Source organism: Lutra lutra, chromosome 11 (assembly GCF_902655055.1).
Source record: "Lutra lutra chromosome 11, mLutLut1.2, whole genome shotgun sequence".
NCBI classification, from domain to species: Eukaryota; Metazoa; Chordata; class Mammalia; order Carnivora; family Mustelidae; genus Lutra; species Lutra lutra.
The window spans coordinates 41,750,730-41,768,504 of NC_062288.1; the positions used below are offsets into that span (position 1 = coordinate 41,750,730).

Sequence of the window (17,775 nt, forward strand, 5' to 3'; positions counted from 1 at the left end):
CATTCACATGTTGGCGTTTCTCTGTCTTGTCAATGTGGTATGAGCATACGTGCATATTTTTCCAGTGGTGCATTCGGGACATGATACTGCAATTAGTTTTGCTGTTAGAAAAACTAAAAGCATGCAGATGATAATAGAGATGTACAGATCCCAAACCGTGACTGGAGAACTCTTTTACTTGTTATATTAAATATGTAATTAGCAATGATAGTTTACTCTTGGTTTGCTTATATATGGACCTGTCACTGTTCTTGCAGTAGTTCCTCTATCATTCTTCCGTAATGTTATTTAAACTTTTATTTTTATGTTTTACCACTTGGATTGTAACCTCCTTCTAGACATCTTGTCCGCGTGTGTCTTACCTAATAGCAGAGTCAGTTCCATAAAGCACATCCTCAATCTACATGTTGGCGACGGTTTTTGAAATGACTTCTGGATCATTTAGTACTTGGTTAGAAAACTTGGTAATGTCTCCTATTAAGGCGTTTTTCCAGTGGAAATGGATCTTTGTTGAACTTACGTCACCTATCACCTGGACTTAAATTATACTAATTTTAGTTAATTATAGTAACACAAAACAAGCAGGGATGCCTCTTCCAGATTCATTCCCTCTTCTTCCACACTTCTGAGTAAGTATTCATTTGATCTCCGTGACCATGTGTTTCAGGAGAGACTGGCTTTATTCCCGGCCCTGGGAGCTCAGTTCTAGTTTGTCTTAGCCAGTCAGGGCGGCCCAATCTACCTTGCTGGCACTTAGTTTCGGAATGGGCACCCCTGGCAATTCTGCCTGATTGGAGGTGAAGGAAGTTCGGCTGAGGGGCTCAGAGGCAGATAATGGAGAGAGAGCTGCCTCTTCCCCTGGCAGCTGTTTTCTCTGGATGAAATGCCTGATGAGGTTGCGTACAATGCGTACAACTTTGCGGAGGGGAGGTGGCTGAAGACAGAGATAACGTGTTGAAGATGGCAGAGTAAAATGAGAAAGCAGTTTGGTCCATGATGACACTGTTGAACTGATAGATTTACGAGCCTGGCATCTGTCAACCTCTGGACTCCTTCCAAGGTGAGATAGTAAATTCCCTCATTAAAATTTAAGCCATTTTTAGATAGGCTTCTGTTCCTTGTGGCTGAAAATGTCTGGACCGATGTTTGACAGGTTAGCTTGTAACGTCCAGACTTCGTGGGATATATATATATTTCTTCACTTGATATGTGTTATAGGAAAAGTTTATATTTATGTCCTTCCAAAACTTAATTTTAAACAAAACAATATATGGAAATAGTCTTGAGTTATGTTGCAAATGAAATGACTAGGTTGTCAGAGTCCCATGTAAACATTTTGAAAGATATAGCTCCTGGCATCAGAAAGGAAGCATCCTGGATGTTGCTGGCGTCTGGGAGGCTCTAACACTGCTACAAAGCAACCGATCGGTAAACAATCATATTAACTGTTTGGAGATCAGGAAACATGTTTAACATACAAGCATTATAGTTTACTACTTATATGCAGGCATTTTGCTGTATTTTAGTTCGATTTTAAGAAATTGGTAGTTTGATGTGCAACACGTTATAATTTTTCTCATCCAAACTGAAGGGAAATAGGATGGTCCCTGATACGTTTTCTTATAAGTCTGGTTTTCAGAATGGATTACTGATGTGAAGTAGGAGACTCCTTTGATAATCTGGACCAGCTATTTTTTAAAGTCAGCAATCCTGTTAATGATAACAGTCTTAAACTTAATATAGTTTTAAAGCAAGTCACCTATATGACTCACATATCTTTAGGTGTTATATATTTAGAAACGTGCCATTTCCAAAATTGCCCAAGGCAATAAATGAAATCGTAATTCTTTTTTTTAAACATGGAAATTTGGGAGGAAAATTGAAATGTGTATGTTTCTTTTTATCGTCCCAAATTTATAGTTCTAAAGCCACTATTTAAGTTTAAAACCAATTGCATATTTTGTTTTTACTTGATTGCATGTCAGTCATGTTCAGTGTGTCAAATTTTAAAGAAGAGTTTTTAAGGGCAATGATAAAAAGTTCATTAATCTTTTTTATTATAAAATCAAGCTACAGTTTTTTACATTCCGCCTTTAAAGGTGGGAATGCTGCAACATGTAATCACTAGGTGTTGAAGGAGATTTTAGGGATAATTCTAAACAGTCTCATATGTAAATATTTCTGATTTAGAGTAATGTATTTAAAATACTTTATATAAATTCTTTTGTTTGCTAAGGAGAGAAAGGAGGGCAAGTATAGTATAGAAGCTACTTCATATAGAATATCGCATTACCATATGAACCAATTATAGTAAAAGCATTCCCTTCCCTGTGAGATATAAATGCCTTTCTAGCCTGTGGGCATCATTTTATTGCCAAAGGTGGTTTAAATTTATCAGCACAAAAATTCAGTTATCATTTCTACCTGTTATGAAAATATGCTAATGAATCCAAATGTATTTTAATATTCCCAGTTCAGATATGCTTAAATGTTTTCCCTTCCCCAAAAGAATGCATTTTCTTTCAGCTCCTGTAGGTCTCCAAGGTTACAGGAACTTGAAGCGTGTAGAGCTCAGTGTGGTACAAACCTATATTTCTTGGGTTGAGTTCCGTGCGCACCTTCCTGGAACAGGGCAGAGGTGTTACACTGACAAAATTGAATAATAGTAGTCTTTCCATAGGAAAAAACAAGCTGATGGAATTGCATGTTTTTGTTCTGAAATTTTCCTTAAGTTCTAGAGAAAGCCACCATTAAATTTATAAGCAGGTATTAGGCAGACAACATGAATATGAATATGAATAAAGGAATAACTTGCAAATACACAATCATATTGACTTCTTTGGCTGCTTTGTTCTTTGAATGTTTGCAGTCCAAGTCACGGTTTTATATTTTATTTGATAACCTACAAAATAAAATAAATTGCACATTAACAGCAATTTAAACAGAATAACTAAACATAAAATTTTGTCTGAACTTAGAGTGGGTATGATAAAGTTTAAAATATCAATATCAATATTTCATAATGTTCTGGAAAGAGCATTTTGACTTTTTCAGACACTAGGTGACCTTCAGTGTGGGAAGAGATTACATCTCGAAGAAGATGGGAGCTCTGCTGCTTTATTTCTTTTCTCATCTTACACAGTTCAGATCACTTTACTGGGACACAGATTCTTCATCTGGTGAATGAGAAAGGAAATTAGATTTTTATCTCTGAAGTTTTTATTTGTTTTTAATAGCTTAACATTTCAGTAATACCTTTTTTTTTGTGCTATGTATTTAAAGAGACTGACAAATCCCTCAATTTATTCTAATCTGTGTTGGAATAAATTGGTGGTACTAAAGTATGTTCTGATACATTGAGCTCTTTTTCAAGAGGCCAAGAAATCAGTGCGCCGGCCATGAAACAAATTCAGTATGAAGCTTTTCTTTTTTTGTTAAAATTTTATCTAGCGTGTAGACTCAATTTATCCATGGTGAATCTTCTATTAAAATACTTATGAAAATAGGGGAAAATTTTATAATAATTACCAAAACCTAAGGTTGACAGGCAGCTAAATGGCAGAATCTGGGATGCAGTCAGACTAGGAAAGAACCAGCTGATCTGCACATGGTAGAGTATGTTGGGACCTACATTTTCAACATCTAGAACTTGGTGGCTGTCCCTGTCTATCTTTGGGGTTCAGTTCTGTGAGGGAAGCAGAATACTCTGTTCCCTATTCCTATACTGCCAGCATACACGTCACTGTCTTTCTTTGTTCTGGAAGACAGCTGGTCTGCAGGTAAAGGAGGGATAGAGGGCAAATAGGGAGGCAGAATTTCCGCCAGTCAAACAACGTAGGCAGCCATAGAGATAACATTGGTGTTGGTAGCAGTGTTATTGAAAATTGACATTTTTTCAGTGTCATCCTAACGTGATAGCGATAGGAACAAAAAGACAGCCCAAGAGAGAAGAGTTACATTCACTGGGTGACAGCGTAAGAGAAACATGCAAATGAATTGAGCCCTGTGTGTACCAGCCTGCCTCCGGCTGGTGGGAATTTATATTTACACAATCTTTCTGGAAAAATTGGTAGCCTGTATCAGAAGCTTTAAAGAAGTAGATCCTTCACTTTAGAAATTCTACTTTTAGTAATTTATCATGAGAACATAAACAGATGCAGCTTAAAGGATGGTATGTTTAGCATGAACCTTTAAATTTTTATTTATTCCAGTGTAGTTAGCATAGAGTATATATTAATTTTAGGCATACAATATAGTGATTTAATAATTCTGTGCATTGCTCAGTGCTCATTCTGTCAAGTGTACTCTTCATCCCTATCACCTATGTCACCCATCTCCCTCCCCCTCCAACTGCCGATAACTATCAGTTTGTCCTCTAGAGTTAAGAGTCAGTGTCTTGGTTTGCCTCTCTCTTTTCTTCCTTTGTTCATTTCTTTGGTTTCTAAAATTCCACATATGAGTGAAATCATATGGTATTTGTCTTTCTCTGGCTGACTTATTTTGTATAACATAATATCCTCCAGCTCCTTCCATGTCCTTGCCAATGGCAAGACTTCATTCTTTGTTTATGACTGAATAATATTTCATTGTATAACATGAACCTTTTTCTTATATATATTTTATGTGACTAAAAATTTCTGGAAGAATGTTAGTTTACCTGGACTTTATGAATCGAGATGATTTAATTTTTCTCCTTTTTATTACTTATATTTACCCGGTTTGATTATATTTACTGTAATGAACATGTAGTACTTACATAAACCCAAAGTCAAAGGAGCCTGAAAAAGATGTCTCTGAATCCCAGTTCTCTCACAGTATATGTGATAGTTCTCCCAAAAGCAGAAATTCACTTTATTTTGCTACTAAAATTGCATTGTGTTTCCTGTTTCCATGATGTAATTCAGTTCATTGAATGTTTATTGAGTAACTATAAATGCTGTTACCTTCTCTTAAAATATTTCTTTAAATATATATATATATTATTTTGGTAGATTTAAGACCAGGATATAATAATATAAGAGAAGCTTATCCTAAACTTCTCACTCATTTTGCAGTAACTTAATAATTTACAACATTTTAAGAGGAAAATATATCTTGGAAAAAGAAATTAATCAGTTTTTGTATTTGATTTTCTCTCTCATGTTTTCCTGGATGTTGACTTTTATTCCCTAAATACCATCCTTTTATTCCCTAAAATCCTTCAGGTATATCAGGAACTTCTAGAAGGCATCTTTTAAACATTAAGGTCAATTTTAAGGTGAAATTTCATTGCATTTAAAAAATTGCTAATATTAATTGTATTATTTTTAATGGATTGCATAAACTTTACCCTATCTATTTTATTATAGTCTACTCAGGAACTTTAGTAACATGAATGTGGAGTTTTGTGTTCCTCTTCTTCAGTTATGTTTCAATTTCAGTTATGATTGTTTCTCTAGAATTTTAAGTTTAAACTTTTTTTTTTTTTAATATTTTATTTATTTATTCGACACAGATATCACAAGTAGGCAGAGAGGCAGGCAGAGAGAGAAAGGGGGAAGCAGGCTCCCCGGTGAGCAGAGAGCCCGATGTGGGGCTCGATCCCAGGAACCTGGGATCATGACCTGAGCCGAAGGCAGAGGCTTAACCCACTGAGCCACCCAGGCGCCCCTAAGTTTAAACTTTTAAACACTACTCATACTGTGAAGATGTATAGTAATTTTTCATCTGCATTTGTTTTTTGTATTGATTTAGCTAATAAAGTTAAAGTCATGTGTTATTTTTACATGTCAGATATTTATTTATTTATTTATTTGAGAGAGTACAAGCAGGGGAAGGGCAGAGGGAGAGGGAGAAGCAGACTCCCGCTGAGTGGGGAACCTGATGCAGGGCTCAATCCCAGGACTCTGAGATGATGAGCTGAGCTCAAGGCAGAAGTTTGACTGACTGAGCCACCCAGGCGCCCCATGTGTCAGTTATTAAAAAAAAAAAGTCTCTCTCAGGAAGAAGATAAGATCTCTTTTTTTATTGCCCTTATTGCCAGTTGATCTAGAATGTCTGTTGATGATGTGTTGGCTAAAGGCTGAATTTTTTCTCAACTGAGTCATTAAGCACTTGTAGCAAATACATTAGAAATTTTTATTTTATTTATTTTAGAGAGAAAGAGGGAAGAGGGGGAGGGGCAGAGGGCAAGGGTCTCCAACTCCCTGCTGAGTATGGAGGCTGACAGGGGGCTGGATCCCTCAATCCTGAGATCATGACCTGAGTGGAAACCAAGAGTTGGAGCTTAACCGACTGAGGCACCCAGGGGTCCAGAAACTTTAATTTTAAAAGAAACCAAACCTTTAGTTTTTTCCCACACATACAGAAGAGCGCTCTTAAGTAGTTGGAAGTTCATCTCTGAGTGACATGTGAACCTTCTGAAGAAGGAATTGAGCATTTTCCAGGTAGAAGAAAGCACCATTGCTCCTGAGCAGGTAAACATACAGCAGTTTGTTTATTTGTCATCAACCTTTCCCCAACCACAGTCTATCTTGGACAGAATTTTCAAGCCCAGCCAACTTTAGGATTGATTTATAGCAAAGAGTGGTTATGTTCTGATAGTTAAGAAAGGATATGGAGAGAGAAGAATCTGTTAACTTTGTCCTTCTATCTTTTTCTAGACCTAATAAATTTATTTTTATTCTGATTCTGTCCATTTAATTTTTCTTACATGCTTCTCAACCATGCTCTTTCCTTGTTACTTTTAGGCATAGAACTTCCTAAATATTTAGCCTCAGCAGGAACACTCAGGCTTTTCATGTTCTTTTCATGTATTAGCAGCTATAACACATTGACTTTCTGGCAGTGGAATTCTACAGACAGACTCTGACCCCTTGCACCGAGTCCCTGAGTAAAGAAGCCTTGCTTCTGAGCATGTGCATCTTGACAAGGACACTCAACTCTTGTTCTTAATAGACCCAGCATCTTTTGTATCTATGTGTGTTGGGAATTATCAGTCAGGCATCATCTGTAGGTTCTTTGTTTTCCACATCTGTCTTCTCACATGATCATAAATGTTGATTATAAATTAAGCAGCATTAATCATGTTACATTTTATGGACTCATAGCTGGATTTAATAAGGCAAGGGAGTGGAAGAGAGATGAATTGTCAACCTTTCTTTATATGACGTTCTTTTAACCTATTGTATCTCCATGTATTCCTGATAAAACTGTTGTCTGTGTGATTTATTTTCTGCTCAAGCTCATATGAAACTCTTTTAGGGGCGCCTGGGTGGCTCAGTGGGTTAAACCTCTGCCTTCGGCTCGGGTCATGGTGCCAGAGTCCTGGGATCGAGCCCCGCAATGGGCTCTCTGCTCAGCAGGGAGCCTGCTTCCCTTCCTCTCTGCCTGCCTCTCTGCCTACTTGTGATCTCTGTCTGTCAAATAAATAAATAAAATCTTTAAAAAAAAAAGTCTTTTAGAGTTGAAATTGATAAGAGTAATTAGCTTAAAACCAAAGAACCAAATATCTGATTTGTGAATTATCACGATAAAAATAATTTGGAAAAATTACATGGTAAATTGTTATATGTGTCTTAGTATGAAAATTGTAATTTCCTAGAAAAATATACTTTTTAGAAGACCTGAAGTCAGCCATGGCATTGGTCATGAGTTCAGATTTGAGAATAGAATAATATGTGGTATGAATTTGATCATGAAGAAGCATATTTTTCCCCAGCTATTAACCCATGTCAACTGCCTGAAATTTATCGATTTGAAGGCTCTTCCTCATTTGTTGCCAGTAACTCTCCCTCCTACAGAACAAATGACTCACAAGCTCAAGCTAAATAAAGTAGTCTGTAAAGATTTTCTGCCTCTAGGACTGCTCAAAGTCAGCTTTGATTAGTGGGCACTGATCTTGCCAACTTGTTCACCCTTAATAACTCCAGGGGTAAGGCCTGTCAGACCCGACTCAGATGTAGACTCTCCTGTTTTTTTGTTTTGTTTTGTTTTGTGGACTGCCCTTTTCAGACATTCCATCTGCAGTCTGTTAAGAACAGCGTAAGACCGGTCACAGATTTATTGATTTTTCCTGGGCATTTGACTGTGGGAAGTGGAACCAGCAATGACCTAAACTTAGCATGCTCAGTAAACACCCTTTCCTTGCTCCAAGGTCTATAAGAACTTCAGTCTTATAGAAGCATGTGTTCCAGGCCGACTCTAGGAATGTTCTTGTGGTAGATCACGTAATTTTTGGCAAGGGTAAGTCAGCTTGTTTTGCACTTCTTTTTATTTTTAAAAATTCTTATTTTTTTCACTATTAAAATCTGGACGAGCACCTGCCTTTTCCAACCAATTCTTACCTGACCCTTTGCCGGACTGAAGGGAGAGATTAAAATCGTCTACAAAATTGCTGATTGTATAGATTTTTTTTTTTTTTTTTGATGGGTCCCTCACTCTCTACTACTTCCGCTGCCTAGTTTTTATCTGAAAGAACCGCTTACTATTTATTGCTGTAACATCAGCAGCATCATGTTTGCCAGACAAGGTGCAGTATTCAATTTGCTTATCTCTAAAAGGCCTATGAATCAGATAACTTATCTATTTCATCTTGAAGGGTTTCCTTAAAGTTGCCTGCTTAAAATAGATATCTTTTGCGTATCCTTCAGAGACTTTTAAAAATGGCTAATATAAAATCCAATTTGAGCAATTATTGTGGCCTCTCTGTGGCAGGTCTGCTTGAACTTTTCTTCCAAAGTAGCCCAGTGATGAAGGAGCATGAATGTGCACTCCCTAAAGGCTTGGAGGGGCACTTGACATCAAGGATTCCCACCCCCAGTCCCAGAGCTGGGGATACCTTAAACTCATGTGAATTTTGCACTTAGTGCTCAATATAGCTGTGATTGCTTTAACATAAAATGCCTTAAATTGTGTAACATCACACAGTAAAATAGATGCTAAAAGATTTGCTGTGTTTGTCCTTTGTCATTGTGTATCTTCTCACGTGCTGCATATACCTCCTGGGGGTATTTGTCCACCAGTTTGAGAAGTGAAAATCAGAGTTCATTGGTTGTTCCAATGACTCTGTGTAATGAGATCAGGAGTGTTTTGTAGGAAAGTTTTGGTATTCCTTCAGCCCACTTTGTAAGTGCTGTTAAATGGCCTTTTCTCTTGGGTGGTTGCTGTTGCTTGGAGTGTATTCCTTATAACTCTTGCCCTCTGCTCGTTTGACTGTCAGAGCATAGAGTTCTGCTTTTAATTAGAAATAGAGAATTTCTGTGCTGCAGGTTCTTTCCAGAAAATGTGTTATCTGGATCTTTTGGTTGTCAAGTTCTTATCAAAATCTCAGTAACAAGCAATATTAATAGTGGGCTGCTTGAAAGATAAATAATTCATCCATTACTCAAAATAAGCTATATCCTTTTTTGGATATGGGCTGTGTGAAGATCTGTTGAAAAAATGCCCATGTATCCATAAGCCCAATATTTCACCTACAAGTTCAGGAGACTCAGAATCCTTGTAAACCATTCATGAATTTCCAGTAAGTTGATCATTTATTCAATAAATATTTATTGAGTACCTACTCAAATACTTATTGAGTGCTCATGGGCTAGACACCAGGCTGGTGAAGGGATTTTTATTTATTGTGAATTGCTATAAGCTTCACCATATCTTTTTTTTTCTTTTTGATGAAATTAACGAAGTAAAAAATATAGATAGGTCAAATTTCTATGAGAAGGTTGCAATATATAACAATTCTTTTTTTTTTTTTTAAGATTTTATTTATTTATTTGACAGACCGAGATCACAAGTAGGCAGAGAGGCAGGCAGAGAAAGAGGAGGAAGCAGGCTCCCCGCCAGGACTCCGGGATCACGACCTGAGCTGAAGGCAGAGGCTTAACCCACTGAGCCACCCAGGCGCCCCCCCCCCTTTTTTTTAAGATTTTATTTATTTATTTGAGAGAGAGAGACAGTGATAGAGGAACACAAGGAGTGGGAATGGGAGAGGGAGAAGCAGGCTTCCCACCAAGCAGGGAGCCCGACCTAGGGCTCAATGCCAGGACCTTGGGAGCATGACCTGAGCCGAAGGCAGACGCTTAATGACTGAGCCACCCAGGCGCCCCATAACAATTCTTACTTTTAAAGTAACTATGGAGACTTATTTCTTTAGTGGTTTTTATAAATACCTGTGACTGCGTTTCTGCCTCCCTCTCTGCCATCAGTTTCAACCAGATTGGTAGAAATTTTAAACAAGAAGGATTTGTTAAGATGACTTTCATTGTTTCAGAACTCAACCTTTTCCTTAGAAGTCACTTCTTGAACCGGATCCACATGACTTCACATGGTGTTTGAGATTGAATCATTGCGGACTTTAACCTGTCTGCATATTTTTCCTTTTTGTGGTAGATCATATAACTGGAGATCCTGTTTGGGCAGTTTGGTCCAAGCTTTGCAACTATCAGGTAGCCAGGTTTTACCAGTAGGTGCTACAGCTTTAGCTTCTCAGGTTCTGTTGGTAGTGACCTCTTCCCCTCCCCCCTTCTCCGGCCCTCGTCATTATTAACCACCTCTGTTCCTGAGCAGCTGTTTAACGGTGAGGTGAAAGAGAATCTTGTCTTAAACTGAACACCTCTCAAAGTGATATGCATTCCCAAAAGTAGACCCTGAATTTTTCTGCAGCATGTAAGTGATGAGTTTTGTGGATGTTGGTTTCCTCCAACTCAGTGGGGCACTGACTTCACTGATCATGGAAATGCCAGACCTTTCTGAGGGCATAGTTTTATGCTTTTCCTTCTTTATTGGTATAATTTTTTTAAGGGATAGAATGAGTTTTTAGGTCTCTTAGATTCTTTTTCTGTTTATTTGAAAGTTAAATTATGTTTATGCTTCCACCAACCATTCATAAAGTTGGGCCTCAAGTGAAGATTTTAATTTCCCTAGAATTATATGAGAATTTATGAATTCATAATACAGATTTGTTTTATTTTTACATTAAAATGGGAAAATCTTGAACTGTTTAAAAATAGTGGCACCAGACTGGCCGAAACAGGAGCACTGGAAATTTTCACTTTGGAAACACTTGGAATCCCTAGGGGTGGTCTGTGGATGTGATGTTCCAATCTGGAAGGTCATCTTGGAAATAGATTTAGTTCTAAGTTTAGGATAGAAAGACTACTTCCTTCCTCCAGGCTTTTCACATTTCGCCCTAAAGCTGCGTTGAGGGAGGGCAGATATATTTTTTCTGTTCCACCACTTTTGTGAGGCTCTCCAATATTAGTGCTCATATAATGCCTTACAGATATAAGGCATTCAGTAAATATTGGAGTTGAGTGAGAGAGTGTGGATAAATTTGTACCATAAAACCTCTAAACTAGGCCCGGGGTAATAAATAGTACTATTTACGTAAGTGGAAATAAATCTTCTGCTTACTTCTAGTCAGATTATATCCAAAAAACTGTGGTTAAAGATAGGGAAAGTTCTGAAGTAAAATGAAAGTAAAAATGAAGAATTTTTTTCTCATGAAGGGTGGTGATATTTTAGCCACTTATTTATAAGGCTTTCAAGTATTTAGAGACGCTCACTGATGTGAGTAATTCCTTGAGGTGGGGGGGACTTCCAAACCCCAAAACTTATAGTAAGAAAAAAATCATATAATTCACACTTGGATCTCTGCGGAGATTTGGTTAATATTTCACTTGTGTGTCAGGCATTTACTTAGCATGTTCTGTTCCTTGTGGAGAAAACTGTGTGAGGTAGAATGGAGCCTCTTTTACCTTTTAAATACATAATAGAGCATTAAAGGAATGAACAGTATAGTTTTCTCTCTCACTATAGAGCTTAGGGCCCTGAAAATTCTCAGAAGGATGAAGTTACAGCCAATAACTTAAAACCTTGAGGGGAGACTAAGGTTGGGAGCCTGAAGTTGGTGCTGTGCTGGGACAGTTTTTGCATTTGCTGAACAAAAGCAGTGAAGCACACTAAAGAAAATCTACATGATATTTTAAACATCTTCAGGAAGTGCTACTGGAAGCTGCCCTCCTCCATCCCATTTACTATGCCTTGTTTGTTAGGGAATTTCCCAGAGTTCTGTCTCCCATGCTTATAAGTTTATGTTGCTTTGTTGAGGATAAAGGATTTAGTGAATTATTTTATCTTTAAAGTTTTATTTAAAATCAAGTAATTAACATATAGTGTATTATTCATTTCAGAGGTAGAGTTTAGTCATTCATCAGTTGCATATAACACCCAGTGCTCATTACATCATGGCCTCCCTTGATGCCCATCACCCAGCTACCCCATTCCACTATCCGCCTCCCCTCCAGCAACCCTCAGTTGGTTGTCTAGAGTTGGGAGTCTCTCTGGTTTGTCTCCCTCTCTGACTTAATCGTATTTTATTTTTCCCTCCCTTCCCCTATGGTCATCTGTTTTGTTTCTTAAATTTCACATGAGTGAAATCATAGATTTGTCTTTCTCTGGCTGACTTATGAGGATAAAGTAATTATAAAGTTGCATTTTTGGGGAGGCCCCTCCCCTCCTTCATTTAAATGTTATGTGTCCTTCTGCTTTTCTGATTCGGAGTGGACCTTAGTCTCCTGCCTTGCAGGTCCTCCCTGATCCTGGCCTTAGAGAAGTGTGATTAGGACCTGACTAGAACATGGTTAGGCACTCCCCTCCCTACCTGTGATCAGCTTTGCTTGGCCCGCCTATCCATGGGTTTGCAGCTACGGGTCTCACTGTGCTTCCTTCATGATAGATGCTCTCTTGCCTGTGTCTCGGATCCCTTACCTTCCGAGCATGTCAGGCCATGTTTACTTTCTGCCATTTCTCTTTCTCTTTTCTGAGATTTCACTGTGATCATTTTTGCTGTTTCTTTGCTCTGGGCTCTACTTCCCTTTTCTATCTCTGACCTCTCTTCCTTTACGAATTTTCACAAGAGGAGGTCGTGAGTTGTGAAGCTGAAATTTGTTTTGAAATTCAGGCAGAAAAGGTATATGGAAATACATTCACATGCAGTTGAATTTGAGGCAAGGGATCCCAAGGTAGAGGAGCGATCCCTGTATAGATGTCTCATCATCATGTTTTTCTATTCTTTACATTACTGTGACTGAGAGCTAGATTTTATGGGATAAATTTTTCATAGCTTGGCTTTAAAAAGACAGCATTTGATAATACCGGTGCAGAAATGACAGGCCATTTCACATTTTAAAACCCTGAATCTCCATTAACTCACTCTTTCAAGTTGGTAATATAATCGATATTCTTGTTCAGGGCCTGGTGGTCCTGTGCTTCCCAAACTGACTTCCAAGGAAAAATAGAAATAGTTTTAGTATAGTATTAATGTTACATATTTCATTAGGTCTTATTTTTTACATATGGTATTTTGTGAAGTAAGATCAAATTCTGGGCTGGGAGGCAGGAAAGCTGGGTTTCATTCACACTCAAGTGGCTCTTAAATAAAACTCAGTTATCTTTTTCCTCTAATACTCAAAACAACTACTTCCATTTAAATTCTTATTCCTTGCATTTTTTTCTTGGTGCCTTTTAAACTTTCCTTAAAATTTCCAAACAAACAGCCCTTGAGGATGAAGACGAAAGGCATGTATTTCTTAATGTTTTAGTCAAATATTTTAAAATAGTTTTTGAAGTGATTTTCTTTAAATTGAATCTTCTCTTTCCACTGACCTCTATTATAATCCCTGAAATGTGTTCCCGTGAGTAAAATTTGATCCCAGTTCAAGCTGCTCGACTGTCCTCCCTACCTGACCATGAATACCTCGTTTTCTTTCCTGTAAAACATGCTGACAGACAAGCCGAATAGTTTGTGTTGATGAACAGTTGCTGTATCCACCTGTACAATGTTCCTGTCCTAGCTGCAGGGGAAAAGCACTCAGTCTTTATTTCTGTTCCTTCTTTGGTCCCATTGAATATAAATTTATTATGTGTTCTTTGAAGCTGTAAGACCAGCCACAGCAGACTTTCAGGAGAATGCCATCAGCTGGCCTTCTGGTAGCGTTACTTTGAATTTACTGCCTGCTTTTAAAATTCTTCCTTGCCAAACTTTTAGTGAATAACTCTTCATGTAATTGGGCACAGCTGTAGTTTATTTTATTTGCCAAAAATAATCACTGTCGCCCACTAAAATGGCGATTAATGTCCACTTGGTGTTTGTGACTCTTTCGCTAAGGTGTTGAAAATGTGCCTGAAGTGAGACTTCTCCAGAAAGAGTCATGTCAGTTCCTTGAATTAGTGATTTACAAATCCCTGTTCTTGTGAAAGGTTGCTGTTTAAAGCAGTCTTCTATCACAATTTGGAATGAAGAATCAATTATCATTCCAATTCGTTTCACCTATAGAATTTTTAACTTTTTAATGTGAAGTACCAACTTATTAGGACTCTAATTTTTCCTTTATTAGGTAAAAAGAAACTGTGTGTTGTATGGATGTAACCATACACATGGCAAAAATATAGCCCATTAATTTTAAAAACATGTTTTCTAACATTCTATTGAATTCCAGAGGTCCTCACTCAGGTCTTAAACCGTCTGCAAATATTGGTGCTTACAGTGCAGATGATGCCAAAAATTTGTCTTAACCAATGCAGAGGCTGAAGGTGAGCCCCTGAGAGGTGTTTTTTTGTTTTGATTTGGTTTGTTTTACTTATTTCTTATTTGGCCAGTGAGATTTTTTCTTTTTAAGATTTTATTTATTTATTTGACAGAGGTCACAAGTGGTGGCGGGGGGGGTGGGGAAGCAGGCTCCCTGCTGAGCAGAGAGCCCCATGTGGGGCTCGATTCCAGGACCCTGAGGTCATGACCTGAGCCGAAAGCAGAGGCTTAACCCACTGAGCCATCCAGCCGCCCAAGATGTTTTAATATTATTACACAAACCTCCTTAGAATGGTAGCTCTCAAAGAGATACCTTCATGGGGTCCAGGAAGTCTTTCTTCTTGCAGGTGTTTATCTGTGTGACCCTGGGTTTTAATATACTCCAGCCAAACAGTGGTAACAGTGGATCACAACACCCTGAATGCAGAAGTAGATAGGAGAACCCAGCTACCCTCTCTTAATTCAAAAATTAAAAGAGATTTTTAAAAATGTAAGATAATGCCTCTCTTTTCACTACATTTATTGTGGTTTTTAATATAGCTATTTTTAAATGAAAACATGCTATTTATGTTAACATGCAAAACATAATTTTATTTTTTTTTTAAGATTTTATTTATTTGAAAGAGAGAAAGCCCAAGTGGTGGGGGGGATCAGAGGGAGAGGGAGAAGCAGACTCCCCGCTGAGCAGGGGGTGCCCAACATGGGGCTTGATCCCAGGACCCTCAGATCATGACCCAAGCCAAAGGCAGATGCTAACTGACTGAATCACCCAGGCACCCCCAAAACATTATTTTAGATGAATTAATAAATATATTTTAAGTTTCTCAGTTTTACTTTCTAATATGATAAAATATCAGTAGGTATCACTGACATAAATAAAAGCCCTTTGAGGTCCTCAGTATTTTTGAGAGTGTAAAGAGGTCTTGAGCTAGATCACAAAGTTTAAGAACTGCTACCTTAGAGAATTGCTACTGTGCCAGAATGTCAATTTAACTTACAGTTTTAACTTACAGACAAAATGGTCATCAGTGGAGGAAAAAAAAAAAAAACCAGTGCCATGTCTTATTTGGGTAGAAGTAAAATAGGCAGGGAAGATGGAACTGATCCTGAACAGTGTTCATTATCTGAACAGAAAGAGAGGCAGCCTCACCCAGCCTGAAGGTACAGCTCCAGAAGGGGAATGACACCATGAGAACCACATAACACGGGACTGCTGACATTCTCGCTGGCCTTATTATTCTAAATTGAAGGGAGCGCCTCTTCTCCCATCTTGTAAACCAGTCTTTGTTTTTTAAAACCTACGCAGTGGTGAGAAGAGATCTCTGCTTTGACCAGCTCCTACTGAATTGCATAGGATAAGAAATAAGTACGTGAACTTCCAAGATGATTGTAATTTGTAAAGGAAGCACTACAGTTTCATTTTTGTCATTATTAAGATTGTGCTTTGGAAACATAACTGGCTGATGAAAAATAGAATCTTTGCTGTTTTTAATCATAATAGCCACTTACATTATTAGAGTGCTTTGAAGTACTCCAATGGATAAAATGAATGAAAAGTAACTTGAAGTGTTCTAAGAAGGTACTCATTCAAGTCATGTTGTAAACCTAATATAGTGACTCTGTAGGATAAAGTGAATATAATTGGATCGGGTCACATGCTTTCTGCAGTGTTCATGTTCAGTGTGTCATCTCAAAATGCTTGATATATGTTTTATATAATCATCTGTCTCTAAGTACTGTACTTACCTAATCCATTACTTTGGTAATCATTTGAGTGTTTCCATTATAAAGCAATGAATCATAATTCAGGCTGAAGCTATTGCACATATTCAAAACAGAAAAGTGTCTGTGCTCTGTAATCTATTAGAAATCTTTGGTGCTGTTTGGCATGGAAAAAACCTAGAAACATCACCATTCCCTAGCATAAGCTGTGAAAGTTACCGAAGTTCTCATGGAGTCTGGGCGTTGAAGACAAAGTAGATGATGCTCCGTCCTATTTCTGTGTGGTGTGTGATTTGGGGGGAAAAAAACAGAAGAGATTAATGAAAATATGTAAAATCCATGTTGGAGCAGAACCAAAGTCAAGTGAAAAAAAATGATCAAAAATGTTTGCAAAATGAATTACTGACGTAGGGTCGCAGAAAGTCTAGAAGAGGTAGAAACAGTGAGGCCTATCATGTCTGCACAGCAATCTAGCTTTGCTGATTAGGGGCCCTATGATGGGAGGAGAGAAGGACAAGTTGAGGAAATGCTGGTGGGACATAGGAAGTACATGAGTTTTAGTGATTCTAGTAAGAAAAATTAAAACTAGTAATATAAGAATGTTAGCAGTATGTGTAAGATTTTTGGTCTTTTATTTATTATTTTTAAGGAAAGATTTTTTTTTAAAAGATTTTTTTAAATTTATTCATTTGAGAGAGAGAGAAAAAGAGCTCGAGAGCACAAGTAGTGGGGATTGGCAGGGAGGGGGAAAGCAGATGCCTTGCTGAGCGGGGAGCCTGACAAGGGGCTCCATCCCAGAACCCTGGGATCATGACCTGAGCCTAACTGAGCCACCCAGAAGCCCCAGATTTTTGGTCTTTTAAAGCACATTCCAAAGCTGCAGTTGAATTATGCCTAAAAACATTAGGTATTATTTTCTAGAGTCGGGGAAAATGAAGTAGGCAAAGTCCCACACTAGGGAGTGATGCAAAGGACCCTGATGATATGTGATCTCAACTCATTTCGTCTTCATTGCTGCTCTAAGAACTTGGTACTGTTCACCCCAGCTCACAGATGGAGAAGCTAATTGTGGGAGAAGTTGAATAACTCGTCCAAGACTGTACAGTTAATAAGTGCCAGAGCTAGGATTCTAAACTAGATTGTCTGAGTCTGTGCTCTTAACCAATATCTTCTCCATCCCGGGTGTTGTTTCTGTTATTTTTGGATGGACAATCTTAACTTAGATTTTAAAAATAATCCAGTATTGTGCAAACATTTACAGTGGTGCCTAAGATCCTAGCAGTGGCCCAGGGAGGTGACCGCAAATCTTCTGGAACTCCGGGCTTATGTGTTTGTTCCATTCCTAACGTTGAAGTCAAATCAAGTCAGTCCCGAGAAACAGTAACATGATCGTGTCAGGGCACTTATTCATTAGTATTGAGGGGTTGTTTTCTCATTAGAAGGTCATAACCATTGTGACTGCTCTAGCGTCCTTTGAATAGTAGGAT

General features: G+C 38.0%; 1 protein-coding gene and 1 long non-coding RNA gene across 3 annotated transcripts in view; both read left to right on the top strand.

The window, feature by feature from the left end:
• UMAD1 (UBAP1-MVB12-associated (UMA) domain containing 1) overlaps positions 1-17,775 on the top strand; it is a 221,059-nt gene that overhangs the window by 40,626 nt on the left and 162,658 nt on the right. The gene's annotated exons all lie outside the window — the stretch shown is intronic.
• Positions 914-16,666, top strand: LOC125080763 (uncharacterized). Its single transcript, XR_007121467.1, has 4 exons — positions 914-1,060; positions 6,347-6,455; positions 14,478-14,571; positions 15,699-16,666. It is a non-coding gene; the product is annotated as an uncharacterized LOC125080763 (long non-coding RNA).